The sequence below is a fragment of the Heliconius melpomene genome, chromosome 4, assembly GCF_056956725.1.
Source record: "Heliconius melpomene rosina isolate 202511_hmr_F chromosome 4, ASM5695672v1, whole genome shotgun sequence".
In the NCBI taxonomy this organism is placed as follows: domain Eukaryota; kingdom Metazoa; phylum Arthropoda; class Insecta; order Lepidoptera; family Nymphalidae; genus Heliconius; species Heliconius melpomene.
The window spans coordinates 1,858,717-1,873,428 of NC_140392.1; the positions used below are offsets into that span (position 1 = coordinate 1,858,717).

General features: G+C 32.7%; 1 protein-coding gene across 2 annotated transcripts in view; it reads left to right on the forward strand.

The window, feature by feature from the left end:
* Window positions 1-14,712, forward strand: part of nAChRalpha1 (nicotinic acetylcholine receptor alpha1) — a 201,845-nt gene that overhangs the window by 37,394 nt on the left and 149,739 nt on the right. The window contains exon 2 of one of the 2 annotated variants that reach the window (XM_085208096.1): window positions 8,054-8,104. The exons of the other annotated variant lie outside the window; for it this stretch is intronic. The gene's annotated coding sequence lies outside the window, so the exon portion shown is untranslated. The remainder of the gene's footprint in view (window positions 1-8,053; window positions 8,105-14,712) is intronic. 2 annotated transcript variants of the gene reach the window in all.

Consider the following 14,712-nt stretch of genomic DNA (forward strand, 5'->3'; position numbering starts at 1 on the left):
CGTAAATTAACGGTTACCTCGTTCAGGTTTATTTGACATTTTTAGATGTCCACGGGGACCTGAAAATTACTACGACGAAATTGTTTACATATATTTAACGCACAGACCAAATAAAAGGTGGCCCAGGTGAATTTTATGATTATAATCTGGACTAGATTTTTATTTATAAAAAAGACTGTAGACTATATATTGTTCAAATTGAGTCCAAAATATATTTTATTGACATTGTAGTATATTATGTTATTTATTAAAAAAAATCGAGCTGTAAGTGTATTGTGTTAATCTCCGCTATTAAAAAAATCATATAACACAAGCGGGCGAAGCCAAGGGCGGGTCGTTAATATTTATGTAAACAGTTTAAAAGCTGCAAGTATCTACATAAATTTTATTAATGAAGTAAATAGCTTTATAGTGGCTATAAATGTCTTTAATACTGTCATTATTATTCATAGAATTTATTGATTTCGTTATAAGTATAATGTCTCGAAGAAAATAGCTTTAGCAATATTGTTTTTCATCAACCTTTTTATATCATCTATTTTTTTCTATAATATGCCTTCTTGGCGCTATAAAAGTGACGCAAATCTTGTCATTCTCTTTTAAAGTTAGCATGTTATAAAGGTTTCTTTTTAAGTTCAATAATAAATGTCATGTAAGTGTTTAGGGTTCCGTACGCAAAGAGTAAAACGGGATCCTATTACTAAGACTCCGTTGTCCGTCCGTCTGTCACCCGGCTACTTGTCATGTAATACTTTTTACAAAGGATTTATTTTTGTTGTAAAACCACAACTACTAGACAAATGAATAAAAGAAATATTTAAAGTGGCTTCCATACAACAAAAGTAATAATGGCATTAATGATACGGAACCCCTAGTCCGTGAGTCCGACAAGCGGAGCTTAATATCTTAAAGAGCGGAAGAAATAAATATATTACAATAATATCTGTATTTTTTTTGAGAGGTGTAAATTCAAATCTGTGCACGCCAAAACTAATTTTCGATTTCGACCTGCCAATTAAACCACATATATAAATTAGCTTCACATTGTATCCCGCACGCAGCAGGGTAGGCAGAGGGAACTCATTAAGACTTTCCATTCTCCATCAAGCAAAAAAGATTAAAAAAATAATAATTTGCCCAATAAAACTATATACTTAGAATTACCTCTAATCAGAAGTAAATCTGCCATAAAAGTGATCGTAAACTGTTTTATAACTCACTTAGTCTACAAAGATACCTTCGTTATATACAAGCATACATACCATAATTACTGATGCATTGCTCTCTCGAGTACACTCTGACCAGATGGCTTTAGTATAAGTTTAATACGTTTTTACAAGGACGGGTGTGAGCGCTGAGTTTACATTCCTCTACATGAGTTTACCTAGTATTTGAAGAATCGACTTGTGTGAAAATGGGTTTGATGATTTGATTTTTTTTGTGATTTACTTTTGTAATGGTGTACAGGTTGGGTAGAGAGCTGATGTCGTTCTCCGTTCTTTCATCTTCAGTCCGAATTTGAGAAATTGAGTGTTGAGTGGCGGAACACAAAGTTGTGCTTTACTTTAAATTATTAGCTAGATTCGGGGACAAACCTTTGATCACCGCATTTTTATTAAAACGATACTCACGCTTGAACTACATTACTATTAATTTACTAATCTGCATTATACATTCAATTGTTTAATATCAATATCCTCTTAAAACCAATTTCTATTTTTTTAAAGTAACGTTTCAGCCAATCCAATGAGACAATTATTTTTAGTAATTTTGTCAAGTAAGTTTGTTTAAAAAGGTATAAATGTCAAAGGAAGTTTACCATAATATAATAATGATGCAAATAAACTGCAATTAGATCAGTTAAAAAACGTTTTTTTTTTCAATTTCATGTATATCTTCAGTATATACAGACACCGATACTTTGCGATTTCATTATTGGCATAGATATATATATATATCCTACTAAAAATATATTATGAGAAAGAAACTAGATGGAATATTATTTCACAGATTTCATAACGATCGACTTTTGTCTTCGTCCAGCACGGCTTTTGCAGTCCAATTACCGATCAAATATGAAAATAATATTACTTAATTTAGAAATTTTATTAGAATAAGACTTGAGAAAACAGAAAAGATAAAAGCAAGATTAAAAATAAGGTATGTTCACGGAATGGTTTCCTTGGGAATGTCTCGTGGGATTTAGGGGATTATCCATCAATATTCTACATTCAATATAATATTACACAAAACAAAAAGAAACAATAAGAAACATATACTAGCATATAAGTATAAAATTTAAATATAAACGTAACTTAAAGATTACTATATTTTTTTCGTTCCCGCGAATGTTGAAACACCACGCGGCGTTAAGTTTCGCCACTCAATATGCAGTAACTGATATGCAGACGGAAAGAAGATTGGACACGAGATTGTCTCAACTTAATCTACTATACAGGAAAAACTGTGAAGGGGAAAAATATATATTACATTATCATTTTTACGTTATGTTTCGCGTAGAAATGATAATGTAACTTTTAGTCATTACTTTGATGTTTTTTTAAGACTTACGCTGTCCCACACATAGGAGAGTAGGCAAAGGAGAAATGGGAACCTAATATTACGATACTCTGTTCCCAAGAATTCACTTTTGTTCCTTAATTATAAATAACATCTATATTTATAACGAAATCAATGAATTCATCATTCCACCAATTTTAAGCGATTAATTTTTTTTTTCCATATTTTTTCTGTTTCGTATTCGAACTCACTACCATCATATTCATTCGAATCTGTACCAAACATAACACCACTAGCTTTTACGAATTAACATTAAAAATTACAAAGACATTACAATTTCTAGTCTTTTGATCATTAATTCCTTTAATGTTAATTGCATTCCAAAACCATTAATTAGAGGTTTAACTATACGTCGATTAGTCCACATGGAGACCAAACGACGAATAATAGTTCGGTCCCTTGTAATTGATCTCGGTATTGCGGGTACTGTGTGTTGGTAATTACTGTCTTATTAGCAACAGCTGGCCTGGGTAAGGCTAGTAGTGAATAGTTTAGTGGGTCTGTTTATATTGAAATATTTCAAAATTTGGTTGAAATATAATTTTCATTTTCGATCAATAGATAGATGTCTTTGTTTTCGATTACTTAAATGGCTGTCCCTGATGAATGATGAGTTAAAATAAGTGTATGGACACTACCTTCGTTTGGTCAACTAAAAATATATTTTTTATATCAAGTTAAGTACAGTGTAAAGTGACAGTGTGAAGAATTTAAATTATTTCATACCCTCGAATGAGATATGAACTCACAACCATCACGATTACAATCAGAAATGAATATGCTCAATATGATATTTAATTATTATTCTTATTTTCAACCATAAAAGTCACAAACGTATTTAAAATAGCCCTGATATATTTTTATATAATTTCATTAAATAACATTTCATTTTTATTCGTTTGTCCTTTCCCCAACCGCAATCGTTTCTAGCGAGCATACTGTATTACTTTTAGTTTTTTCTTTTGATCTGGTCACTTTGAAGTCGACTCACAAAAGCTACGTAATATTATGTATTCCCACAACTCAGAGGGTATCGGGACAGGCTTATTTGCAAGTTATTGTTTCTTAATTTTCTTTTTCGGCTTTACGCTGTATTCTGAATGTAACACAGGCAGACGAAACCTAGTGTCAATACACTCCGCTCCTCACTTTTTGCCGTATTCTTGTAGCATTGTGTGTTGAGTGGTTTAACTCCTTTCACGTTGTGCATCTACGCCACGATTGGTCTGGACTTCCTTGATACAGCTGATGTTCTCTAAGTTCGAGTGCCTAACGTGATAATTAATTTGACGATGTTTTATGTACTACTCGCATTCACTAGCGGCTTCAACCGAGTGGTCAAGGAAAATACTTATTAATTGCGTAACGCACATGATATATCCTATGTGCGGGACGTAACTCTGACCGCAGTGACGCAGTGTCACGTCGAAATGATTAATGATTAATTAATGTAATATATCTAATAGAGTTCCTCGATAAATATACTGTCTAACACAAAAATATTTTTTTCTATTCGAAGCTTAACTAACTCAAACAAAAAAAAAACTCTTGTTTTCAGTTTCATTCTCTATCCGAAGCTAACAATATTTTTTGTAGCTTCACCCAGTATCCCGCAAGTTAAAACACCAGAGCGAAGAAATGAATGTATGAACAAATAAGAATTAATTCCTCTGCGTGGAAATCGAACCTATAACCTATAACGTTTACACACGCTTGAGTCCCAGCACCACAACCAGCCTCAGATAAATATTTCTCACATACAACTATGTTCATTTGGCCATACAAATCCAAATATCATCGTATACGAGGGCGACTTATCTCGTGAAATCTTAACGAGTGGCCACCGCTAAAAGATCTACAATGATCTTGCCTTTGTCGCCGGAACGTGCTCTAGTGGGTTTTGTGGAATTAGTGGTACCTTTGGTTACTTTTAGGATGTTTGATTTGTTTATACAACATGTTAAAGGAGTTTTGGGGAGTAAGTATAAATAGTGAGTGGAGTTTAAATATTGTTTTTTTTTTTTTTTTTCATTTTTTCTCTTTAGTGATTATGTAAATAATCGCGTGGCGATGAGTTTTGCCACTTTATACGTATTGTTTTGCAAATCTGACGGAAAATATGCGATACAGTGTGAGTTGTTTTTTTTTATAAATACATTTTTCTTTAATTTTTCTATTTTTGTCTTTGATTATTTGAAATTCTATCTTTAGAGAAATATAAACTAAGTCAGATTTTTTAAAATTTTAAATAACTTTTAAATTGTAAATAGCAGTTTAGCTTAAATTTTCAAAATGACTTTAAAATTTTAATATTTTAGTAATTTGTATCGAATAAAGTTTCAAAATTGTTGCCAGAAATTCTGAAAAATTTCAAATTTTATGCTCTCCTTATTATATTCTGTTATAAAAATTTTTATCGTCGATACTTGTTTGGATAAAATTAGGTAAAATAGTACTTCAAATATCAATATATCAACACATATAATTAATCGCAAAACAAAACTATAATAACCAGATTACATACAGTCTAACATAATCGCACCAATCATTCTCTCGATTGTTAACCATCTACATAACATACAAACATTACGTTAAATCGATTACCATTTAAATAATATTAAAACCAATTAAATCGAATGAGCATCGAGTTATTTAAATCGATTTTCGTAACTCGTAACAGTTCATCGAGCGTCCTCCGCGTTAAGGGCCCTCAAGACTCGAGTAAAAGAGCCGTTTTAGACTTCAATAACACGTCATATGGGCCAAGGTTAGATATTTTTAACTTTATGTTCAAATGTAGTTTCGTATGAGGTGACTGACTAGTGGTGTAACAAATTTTCTATGGTAACTAAGCTGAAAAGAGATTAAGTAAATTTGATGATTGTGGGTTTAAATTTTTCTCGGCTATGTTACATTTACAATGTTTTCTTCTTCCTCCTGGCATTAATCCCGGCTATTGCCAGGGTCTGCCCTCCTACTCAACCTACTCCACTTTGCACGGTCTTTTGCGTCCTCGGTGGTTAGACCTTTGGCTCTCATGTCCTGCATCACGACATCCAGCCAGCGCTTCCTTGGGCGCCCGGGAGGTCTCACTCCAGGAACTGATATAGCAAGGCACTTGCATCCGACATAGTTCTTAGGCCGGCGCGTAACGTGGCCAAACCATCTCAACATCCCATCTCTACGTTTACAATGTATCCCGTATATAGCAGGATAGGTAGAGGGAACTTGGGTATCTAGTGTTGAGACACTTCATTGTCATTAAGACACTGTCTGCCAATTTTCGAGGGCAGTGGTGGAACTCAACGCTGGACTGTATTCTTATATCACAAAATGTGATAGGTTTACTGATCCAGTAAATTGCTCCTAAGTATATGATTTTAAAGTAAAAAAAAAATACCGTATATATTTATAAAATGTGCACATATTGTGAATTCGGTAAAAGTAAGTGAGGATCGAACCTTCAACCATCGTGTTTACATACAGACTTTTTGCCCCTGCGCCACGACGGCCTCATTTAAAATTAAAACCAGTTCACAAAGTAAACAAATCAGTCGATGATTATTATTTCCAATAAACTATAACAAGATTAATAATTATTTATTAATTCAGTTCAAATTAATAAAATACAGACAAAAACTTACCTAGTTAAATATTTAATTAATTTTATAAATTCGTTGCAGTTCAAACGCTTGTCAAAATCTAGGTTAAGCTCTATGTTTGCTATGACCAAGGATTTTTCACTTATAACGAAACGCTCGAAACAAAGAAGTTACTGTAATTTTTTTCTGAAAAGAAGTCACTTTTAACAAAATATTATGTTTTCATAATTAGAATCTTTATTTACCTTTGTTAGTTAGAGTACTCGTCTTCAAATAACATAACACTGTCGTTTAATAACTTTATCTTAAAAGATCGAAGACAGCGGTAACGCAGTGGCTATGTCCATCTCAAAGGCCGGCAACGCACTTGTAGCTCCTCTGGTGCTGCACGGGGTCATGGGCGGCGGTGATCATCATCAGGTGACCCAAACACTCGTTTGCCTTGTCCTTTTTCCATAAAAAAGTGGCTATAAGGACCATCTAAATTTTATATTCGCTAGCTATAAAGTTGGTTATAAAATTGAAATTGTTTGTGAAGCTAACATAGAATAAACATGGTTGAATCGTTTCGTTTCACCTTGCAATAAAAATATCATAAGATGTAAGTAGAAGACAACAACCTCGAGCGGTAAAGTTAGGTATTTAGGTACTTGTGGCATTGATGCATTTTTATGGTTTAATATCGTTATCTCTTATGAATGTAGATGAAATTGCCTTTTGGTATAGTTTTCTATATGAATTCGTAAGTCAAATTTATATATTTATCTATATATATAAAATCGAAAGGTCACTCACTCATCACGAAATCTCAGAAACTACATGTGCTAGGAATCTGAAATTTTGCATAGAAGTTATTTATAGGACGTAAGTGCTCGCTAAGACGGGAATTTGCAATATTCGACTTCTAAGGAGTTGTTTTTGGGGTTGAAAGTTTGTATGAAACTTCGTTACTACAAATGCTAGGAGTCTCAAATTTTGTATAGATGTCACTAGGACGTATGGAGACAGAAATTAATAATAACATAGTTCACGCGGGTGAAACCGCGAGAGGGCCGCTAGTATATATATATATATATATATGATGATTATTTTTACTGTATTTTTGTAGGAATAAATAAAGACCCATATAACAAAAAAAAAATATTTTTCCTGCTGCTATTCCCCGGAATGTTAGGTTATCTTTGATGAGTCTCTTTCCCTATAGAAATACACAGAATTTTGGAAACTATAAAAACACTAGTATTTTCCGTTGTTTAATATACTTTTCAACTTTCAACAACAAAAACCATCCTATACTAACAACCAGACAAAAAAAGAAACGAAACAAAAAATTAATCTTATTAAAAAAGAAATGACATGTTCCATAATAATTAAAAGCTAGAAAATTAAATAAAGCCACTGCATAACAAAACGTTTATCATTCGCAATGGGCGTGCGGTCTTTGGGCCACTTCGCTCTAAATCACAACTAATGGAATGGGAGCCAATCGGCCGCATTTATAATTATTACGTACATATTCCGAATATGCTTGGTCGTTTAATATGTGGAGGTTATGAGAGATTAAATTATTATTACTGAGGACAGTCGTGTTACTGGGCAAGAGGTGGTAGGTTCGATCCCATTTGAGGTAACGAAGCAAGGGTATTGAGTAAACACTAGGTTCTTATGTTCCCTCTCTCTTCCCTGCTGTGTTACAGTAATTGATGTCATCATGATGGTTATGGATTGATCTGGCAAACGCGGCGTTAAGTTCCGCCGTCTATTACGCAATATCTCGAAAGTGTAAAAAGTAATCAATTTTTAATGTCATAATAAACTGCTTAATTCTATTATTTTCTCATGTGTAATAATTTTTGTTATGTTTTTCCCAGGTAAGTCTCGATCAGTCGATGACACAGCCAAGGAGGACCCATGTCTTACTGGTAGGCCTCACACATTATACTTTGCACACTTGACTTCTTTATAAATTGCATAAAATGTATATAATATACTGAAAATACTTTTTTCTCATGCTTTTTTATTATTAATGATTCTGTAAATACACAATAATAATTTCTCAAAGGTTTGGCTCTACTTTCATATTAATAATTCATGAACTTTTTAAGCCTTTACACTATCGTTAAAAAGGATAATATTAAAAATAATATGTATTTCGATGTAAATTTATTGAAATAGATGTAAATTAGTGTTAAATCAATAAACTCTTACATTTTCTGTGACAGTATCTAATATTGACTTTCGCCTTACGAAACAAGGACTGAAAATACCTAAGAAATGTAAACAGCGGTTTCCCTAATTAAAATTTGTACCGACCACCACCATTTCTTCATCTACCTACTATAGATGGTTGTGCTATAGCGTTTATGTCCCATAGTTCTATTTTTAACCGACTTCTGTAAGAAAAGGAGGTTATCAATTCGACTGTATTTTTTTTTTATGTTTGTTACCTCATAACTTTTAAGTGAGTGAACCGATTTTGATTATTTTTTTTTATTTGAAAGGTATAGCTTCCCGAATGGTTCCATTTTTTTTTGGTCCATGTCTGACAATGGTAACCATGAGAAAATCACATAAGTCTTAAATTTGCATTAGGCATGTGCGCGACTAATAGCCGAATAACTCAATGTCGCGCCAACCGATTTTGATGATTCTTTTTTTATTTGAAAGGATACACTTCAAGGATAATTTGGTGAAAGTTTGGTTAGGTTTCGATTTTGGAATCCGGAGAAAATTGAGAAAGTTTGTTTTTTTTGGTAAAATATTGATTATACTGTAATAGTTACAAGCAAAAACTTTTTAAATTGATGTCAGAAGGGAGATCCCGGATGGTTTCATTTCTTTTCAACCAACCTCAAAAAAGAGGATATTCTCATTTTCAACCAACTTCAAAGAAGGGAGATTCCCAATTCGCCCGAATACTTTTTATGTATGTTCTTGTTAATATACCAAAATGTAACTTTGCACAAAAATAATACCTAATTAAATGAAGTTTTACATAGGATAATCACAACCACTCGTTGAGAACCACTACCACCACCATCACCACTCGTTTAAGAAGCATCATTTTAAGATCTACCCATCACTTAAAATCACAAAATAAATTAATTTTTAACAAAAAGAAAAACCGACTTCTAACAACGAACTAAAAAGTGAAAAATAATTATATAAAGATTTTATAATTTTGAAGTCGGTGCCAAGTAAAACAAATAGGCTTAGTAATTAGATATTGTACGAGGGTAGTCAGGGTGTTGTAGCATTAGTTTGACACCGACTTCAAAATTATAAAATTTTTATATAATTATTTTTCACTTTTTAGTTCGTTGTTAGAAGTCGGTTTTTCTTTTTGTTAAAAATTAATATATATATATATATATTCTAATACAAGAAAACTAGCTTCAAATCAGTAAAAAGTAAACGAAATTTTAAAATAAAATTTCAAAATTTCAAAATCAAACTCTTACACTCTGTTAATAAAACGGCGATGTACTCATGAAATTTATATTACACTCGAGTTTTCCGTTGGCAAAATTTATTCGGTGACATTTTTCTTTTGGGTACATTCCACCACTTTTTATATATAAAACGGGAATGTTTTTACGGATTTTTGTTTTAGAGATTCTCAAATGCCTGTGTGACAGTTGGTTTCGAAGTGAACAATAAATTAGGCGAGTACTGGTGTGACATCGGATTATGCGGTACTTTCGTATGTCTACAATTAGATTTATGCAAAAGATTATGCTTCGTGTGTGCTTGTTACTTGTTGGCTACATTAGGTATTATGAAAATAAGAGAAATTTCGCAACTTTTACAAGAATCTTCACTCTTTTTGCGGCACAGCATGGTAGCCAAAAGGAAACCTAGTGTTAAAACACTCCATTCACCATTTACCATAAAATTTAAGAGACATTAGACGTTGAGTGGCGAAACTCAACGCTGCGCTTTGACTACCAGAGCAAATAAAAGAAAGTAATAAATTAAATACTCTCCTGATCGAAGATCCTCAATCCAATGTGCCAAGACTACCTCGTGAATTTCTGTAATTTATTTCAAAATGTATTCTCTTTTATGAAAAAAATAAATAATGAGATACAATTATATTTAACGAATCACTCTGATCATCACTTCAAATTTGAATTATAACAATATTTTTTTATTTAAATAATTATTATTTAATCAAATTATGTATTATTTAGATAAACTAATTAAGCTCTGATACTTACTGTTCAATATTTATGAATTAGTGGGAAACAGAGAAAGGAATGACCACAAGACAGCTAAACCGCGTAAAAATTTAAATGAGTTTAAGAAAATAGTTAAGTTAAACAATAAAAAAATACTGGAGGCTGGTCGTGTTGCGTGTGATTGTATAATTGTAAAATTGCGATAGGTCATGGGTTCGATTCCCACTTGAAGAAATTAAATATTTAATATTTTATTTTCCTCTTTCTGGTAATCAGTTCTTCTGGAATGAATTCTGCCACCCAACACTCAATGTCTCTAGAATTCCGCGAAAAATGGGGAACGGAATTGACTCAATGAGTTTCCAGGTTCCCTCTGCCTATCCTGATATGTGCGCGATACAGTGAGAAACTAAATAAAATTAAATAAGAGAAAAATATGGCGACTTTTCAGTGTTAAAAATCAATAGAATCTACGATAATCCTTATGAACAGCCAGGAGCTATATAATTTCAATAACAAGAACCACAAAGTAAGAGCCTCATTAGATGGCTCTAGAAGATCAGTTTTTATAATATTATCGCGACGAACAAAAAACTTATATTAATTACTAGCGGCCCGCTCGCGGTATCACCCGCGTGAACTATGTTATTATTAATTATTAATTTCTGTCTCCATGGCTATGTCCTAGTTACGTCTATGCAAAATTTGAGACTTCTAGCATTTGTAGTAACGAAGTTTCATACAAACTTTCGACCTCAAAAACAACCCCTTAGAAGTCGAATATTGCAAATTCCTGTCTTAGCGAGCACCTACGTCCTATAAGTAACTGCTATGCAAAATTTGAGATTCCTTGCACTTGTAGTTTCTGAGATTTCGTGATGAGTGAGTGACCTTTCGATTTTATATATATAGATTTAGAATAGTTAACGTTGCCTTGTATTGAAGCCTCTACATAGAGAATATGGATTTGATATACATATAATATATAGCGGGTAATATATTATGTTACACCAGCTTCTATTTTCCTACGCTGCTGTGTGGCGACAAGCGTATAGCTGCCTTTTATAATAAGAGTAGGTTGAGAGAGGTTTCCAGAGACACATTTTCTACCTAACAGAGATAATTAGTTGAGTAGAAAAACCCAAAACCCAACTTTTTATAAAATTAAAGCTCAGTAAACTAGTACAACAAAAGGATCAACATCCTACTAAAATACAACTTTTTAAAACAGTTACATACAAAAAGAAGAATATGGGCAATTGAATTAAACAACTATAGAAATTTTGACAGAAACAAACAAAGTTCATAGGATTTTTTCACAAAAATTCCATCACGTATACAAAATTCTCTTTTCGTGGAACGTGTCGTGAAATTTTGTAACTCACTACCAGTTTTCAAAACTTTTTGACGTCAGTCCTGGCGCAGCATGGACATGGAATACCAGCGCGTTTGAAAGTACCGTACAGCATATTAGGTATGCATATTGAACGAAATAGTTTTCTGTTTTAATCGGCAAATCGACTTATGCATTTTGTAAATTATTTTTTTTTTCTTTGTTTTTTGTTATTTGATAAATAATTATAGAAGTAGCGGGGCCAGTCGCGGCGGGACACAAGCGTGTAACTGAAAACGTGACAGATTGTGGGTTCGATTCCCACTTGAGGAAATGAAACATTGTTTTTTAACAAACATTGTTTTTTTCGTTTTGGTGTGAAGGGAAACCACTGCTGTTGCGCTTCACAAATTGACAAGCAATTCTTCCAGAATTCGGCGACCAGTGTCACGCGGCCTGTCTCAGAACTAGGGTCCGTTTGCCAATCCTGCAAAATGTGGGATGAAACTAAAAAAATTGGATACCTATTTATATATTTCACTTAAAATATTACTGTTTTCACTTGCCACCAGAGCTAGTATAGCGGTTAATATGAATTGAAAATATTTAATATTTAATTTGCCTGAGTGGGAATCGAACTCACAATAATTTTACAGTCGCACGCTTGTACCCCTGCGCCACGACTGGCCCCATAAAAAGAAAAATAGAATAAATACACTCAAACTAAAAATAGAATACATACAAACGAAGAAAAACAAGAAAAGTATCTATAAAATCAATAAATATTCGTAAGCACGTAAACACTTGAAGGCAACAACGTCTCGATATCATTTATGTAACTTTTTTATAGCACTTAGGTACCTACTGGGTATCCAAACTTTTTGTTGAGTAACTTCCCCTAAGTTATATTCCCCACTTCGTGCCATCATTACGTAGAATCGTGACTCTCCTGATTAATTCATTCAAATGGCCACCATTGTTTTAGCTTTATTCGGCTTTTGTAACTATTTTATCCTATTGTTACTTTTTCGCAATTAAGAACATTAAAATATTAATATATTGGCAGTGATATGGATATTAAGGCCGTCATGGCCTGGTGGTGATATAAACACGATGATTGTTAGTTGGATTCCCACTCGAGGAATTGTTGGTATTTTCATTTCGTCGTGCGGAAAGTGGAGAACGGAAATGTATTGGGAACAGAGTGTCTAAATAGGCTTGTGCTTCTGGTGATCTAATACTACATATATCATATTTATTTATATCACCTAATACGATAATATAAGTAAGATTGTACCAAAAAAACCCTTTTTACCGCGGAAAATGTACATATTATGAAACACAACACCTCAAATACTCATACATCATTCAGATATTATGCTAAATTGTACTGTGTGACGCTAAGCGTCGCCACATGGCGAAAAGATCCGTTGAATTCTCTTACCTCTCTAACAAGTGTTTGCATATCATACATATGTTTTATATAATTTAAGGGGAAATGCCCACCGGAAGCAGCTGAGATGTTATTTAATAATCTACTATACAAAAATAGTATAAATAGCAATTGTAAATATAAATATTATTTTTTTAGTTCTAACTAGACGTTTTCAATTATACGTATTAGAATTCTAAATTCGCATTTTTAAACTATAAATTTTAATTTTTTTTATTGAATTAATTGTGAAATTAAGTGAATTTGAATTTGAAAAGTTCATAAATTTGGAAAACACTATGATAAACCGAATAAATATGTGTAGCAACTTTAAAAATAATCATATAGAACAAAAAGAAAAACACTTAAAACATTTTAAATCTCCTACAGTATTAACGACACAAACCACCCACTATCTTTAATATCTGACAATAACTTATCCTATTTTCCGCAGTTTATTTCAATACCGACAATTTTATATTGAAAATCCAATACTAAATCTTTTATAGAAACCAAAATACACATTTGCATTTGAGAGTTATATTTCTTTCTAGACCATTTGTGCAGGCATTCACTTCTTTACGTACCGCTGTAAGATATAAAGCTGGGAACAGTTCGATCTTACATCATTGTATTTAATCCCGAGAGGATCTATACATTTGTATTGAAAATACTTGAATAAGTATTGCTATCGATATCGTAGACTAGTTTTTCTATTCGTTTTTTTATAGAATTGTAATCTCTTGAGTCCATCCTACGTGGTTTCAATATGGATTGGACGTATGTTTTATATTAAGCATAATATGTTCTCCATATTTCATGGTAGGCATAAATCTAGTTATATCACATTCTGTCAGTTGGGCTTAGTAAATTCGAAAAACATGTCTCCCCTTATGACTGGGGGCTTAAAATGAGAAGAGAGTGTCTTAACGTTAGGTTCCCAGGTTCCCTCTACCAAGTCTGCTTAAAAGATATGCATATAGTGTACAATTAGAATTCACCATCATCAACTACGTTACAATAGTGTTAAAGAGCACAATTTTATTTAAATCGTAACTAAATCTATGATTAGCTAACAAATATTTAGTATATTTATAACATTTTAATATATTCAATTAGATTCAAGTAGCACATACCATGTTTCAACACTTCCATTCGTTACAGTATACATCCCAGTGTGGCTCACCTTTTCCAAGCGTGGGTGTAACTGCCAAGAATGACGTCACGTTTCACGGCTATTTACCAAAAATTTTAACTCGCAACACGCCAGCGAGCGAATATCCTCTTTATAACATCAATAACAGAGGTTATATTTAGGTAGACTTGAAAAGAGGTTAGAATTTCCTAACTTGGTCTCGTTAAGTCAACTTACGTAGAACGGTTTGTCCATTGCTGTCCAAGTGAAGGGTCGGAAATCCATTATTTTTAATTAAATTGGGGCAAATATAGGAGTTTTTGTGAATAATGAAAATTTAATTTGCAGTATTTACCCTGAAGTTGTTTTAAAATTTGCTACTTATAAGCATTCTCCGACAAAACGAGATATGAATTTAGTTTATCTCTTGCATAATAATAATACCTTTA